The sequence below is a fragment of the Mus musculus genome, chromosome 10, assembly GCF_000001635.26.
Source record: "Mus musculus strain C57BL/6J chromosome 10, GRCm38.p6 C57BL/6J".
Taxonomy (NCBI): domain Eukaryota; kingdom Metazoa; phylum Chordata; class Mammalia; order Rodentia; family Muridae; genus Mus; species Mus musculus.
In genome coordinates, this window is record NC_000076.6 from 7,580,179 (window position 1) to 7,583,760 (window position 3,582).

General features: G+C 44.9%; 1 long non-coding RNA gene across 1 annotated transcript in view; it reads right to left on the bottom strand.

Annotated features, from left to right (window-relative positions):
* The window catches only part of Gm40597, a 93,283-nt gene that overhangs the window by 88,877 nt on the left and 824 nt on the right, over window positions 1–3,582 (bottom strand). The gene's annotated exons all lie outside the window — the stretch shown is intronic.

Here is a 3,582-nt window from a genome sequence, read left to right on the forward strand (position 1 = left end):
CACATCCCTGGAGCGGTGTCTTAGGACTTCCCTACAGCCTAAGACCCACTGAGGGACAGTACGATGTAAGCAAGGTCAATTTCCCTTGTTTTGGCTCCCCAAGGGGCTGTGCCCTGTAGCAGAGTAGACATGGGACCCCACAACCATACAACTGGTGCCCAACATGGGACAGAGCCTAAACAAAATTCTAACATTCCCCCTGCTTGGTTTCATTAAAAAAGAAAAAATTACAAAGAGATAGTTGTGGAGCAGCAATAGGGTCATCGTGATCTTTAGCAACTTCCTACTGACTTTGGGGTAATGTGTCTCTAGGAAACCTAGGAAAATAGGTATGGGGATGTGGGTCCAGTCTTAAGAGAACTGGCTGTTTCCTTGCTGCCCTTGGTCTGTGGAACCATCTGTGAGTAGATCAGAAGGAACAGATCAAATAGAAGCCTCTGTGTCTGTGAGAGAAGATTGGAGCATCTAGGGGTTGCTTCTCTGAAGTTGTCCTGGGTTGTGTTAAGCGCCTGGACTTGACAGGATGCTGAGACACACATATATATTTTATAGGTAGAGAATAAGGTTAAGTACAGTTGGGAGAAAATTTTTTCTTAGGTGTACATTTGAAAGTTTAGGTATACATTGAAAATACTTTTAAACCCTCAAGTCTTGGTGGCTGGGTGTGAGTTCCAATCCCAGGAACAGGAAGGGAATCGGGTAGGTGTACTCATCTAGATGGAGTCGATTTGGTTTACGAGAAGTAGATCTGAGTGGGTTTCCTATAGCTGATAAGTTACAAAAGAGTTAGATTTGTTAACAACATGAACAGTAAGATGGCCAAACCTTTTGTGGAGCATTAGGAACAAGAAGGGCTTTTTCCTTCTGTCTAAGAAACTGAATGTACATAATGAGAAACAATTTTAATTTTAGTTACAAGACAAAGAAAACTTAAAACTTGATTTTGTGGTTATACAGTTGGTTTGTATTAGAGTTAGGCAAATTTATAAGAACTCAAATAATGTTAGGACAATGGCATAACAAGAAGAGGAAATATGAAGCATTTAGTCAATGGAAAGCGAGTTTAGGCAAGGAAGTGAGAGACTGCATCTGTGAAAGCTTCCTCTGACTTGTGGATCGTTTATTGTGAAGTCTATATGAAATCTGGCAGTCTTAGCTAGTTAACAAATTTATTAACAAGTAAATATAGTGGTAGGTTACCTTAGGGTAAGGAGCTAGGTCTGTTTTCTAACTGTCAAGTTACATTTGCCTTAGCTGCCAAGGTAGTTAGAAATTTTGGGAAGAATAAATTATAATCTAACAGTCATGTATTAATTAGAAATGACAGAATTCTTCTATAGTCCAAACAGTTCCCAGGTCCCTTCAGGGTTACCATGGCAATGTGGGCAGAGTCTATCTGGCTTTCTAATCCAGAAGGCAAAGAGCCTTTTTTTTCTGTGGAATAGATATGTGTGAAATGAGAAATGACTCACTTTGACTTAGGCAATATGAGTCATTTAACTCTTAGGTATCCAGTCTTGTCCACAGTGTAGACCACACCTGGATAGGGCAATGGCCATTTCAATGGTTATCATACCATAGACCAGGTAGTCTCTTGTAGCCGTGTCGATTATCTTGTGAAGCCTTGGGGCATGGGGGTAAGTTGTTAAGCTTTGGGAGAGACTCCATCATAAACGTAAGTATTGATATATATTATCAGATTTCTGACAAGATTGAGAGCTGTATCTATTGGTCATATCTGAGTTAGACAACTTGTGTTTGTTAAATTATTTGTTTGAGAATGTATATACACTATAACTTAGAGGCAATAGCAAAAATCATTTACTAAGTCAGGATGGGAATGAAAACCATCTTTGTTTAGTGACTTTGACAGGTTGCATAAGCAGAGAAACACATTTTGCATTAGTAGAGAAACATTTGGCTTAGAGTTGGTATGGACCAGAAAGGAAAGGTTTCAGAGAACTGACAGCAGTGGCGTGAGACCATGGTTACAGAAAGTGTGTCTAGGCGTTTTTTCAGTCCTGTGACACTAATGGGGCAGTTTTGACCCATTCTGTTTCTAATCTGGGCCTGTTCAAGGAGAAGAGACAGGTGCACCTGCATATGCACTTGAGAGCTGAGGCACCAGGCACGTGCCCAAGCTGGGCGCATGGGACCTGCATGCAGTCTGAAGAGCTGGAGTCACAATAGGCCAGATGGTGAGGGAGAGAGACTGCTAGTGTGTTGACTTCCTGGCAGCTGGCAGCACTGTGGTGTGTGCTCTCTGACAAGTGGGATGGGGCTTCCTCCTAGCAGTCAGAAACCTAGCAGAGTCAGTGCTTCCAGCTGTGGGCCCTCGCTGCCCCAGCTGTGGGCCCTCGCTGCCGCGTCCCACCTGTTGGAGTCTGAGATGGGTGGGGGAAGGGAAGCACCTGAAGTGGCGTTCTGTCTCCTAGCAATGTGCACACTATTCCTGTGGTGGGTGGTGGGGCTTGCGCACACATCTGGAGTCCCAGGCAGACAGAGAGAGGGAGAGGGAGAGAGAGAGAGATGGAGAGAGGGAGAGGAGGAGAAAAGGAGAGAGAGAGAGCAAGAGCTCATTCATGAGGACATGTGCGTATTCGAAATGAGAGAGCACAAGCAGAGAAGCAGATGGGATGTACACAGGAAAACAGCTCCTCAGCAAACAGAGTTCCAGATAGTGTGGGAAGCACAAGGGGGCAGGGCAAAAGAGTTCAAGCGGCCAAGCAGGGGTGGTGGCAGCCTTGGTGGGCAGAGCGCAAGAGCCCTGAATGAGAGAGAGCACAAATGTAGGGGTGGATGTCAGTGGGCACAGGAAAGCAACGGTCTCAGCAGACAGAGTCCCCGGCAGGGCCAGACCTGCTTTTCACACAAGGAACTGGGAGCAGAGCAAATGGCAGAGAATGAGGGAGGGGGAGGTGAAAGTATGCTACAGATTGCTAGTGAGAGAGTTGTTTTAAATTGCCAGTTTAGTGTAGAGATATTACTTGCTGCTTACTGTGAATTAGACTGGACATCCAAGTAGGTAGAGACAAGCCTGTGAAGACCACCCTGTTGGGTGAGAGTAGTGTTATTAACTACCCCTATCAGCATTAATTGTATCAGCATGAGGATACAATTAATAACCAGAGAGACTGACAGGCCAGATCACCAGGTTGTCACGTGATGGTCTGTGGGACAAGCTTTGGACTGGTGCCCTGAGCAATACAGATCAGTTCATCCTGGCCTGGGATTTCTCAGCGGTGAGAAAGGAACTGTCTCGGAGGGGAGAGGAAAATCTCACCCAAGGGGAAATGTCCTAAAACAAGGGTCAGTGAAAAGATTAAATGTCTCCATCCTCAAAGGCAGCTCAGGGGTAGCTGTGAGCTCAAGAACTTTCCTCTGGGACCATGGGGACATTTATTCTGACCAATGGGTGGTGGGGCCTTACTAGTTCTGCCAACTTTGGTCTAGCAAGCATTGGCTCTCCATGTAGGGGATGCGAACCTGCAGTTTCTAAATCTGAGTCATGGCACCAAATACTGTGTTTATAAAAAGATAAGGTAGAGAAGAAATATGCTTTAGTGGATGTGTAGTCAGGTA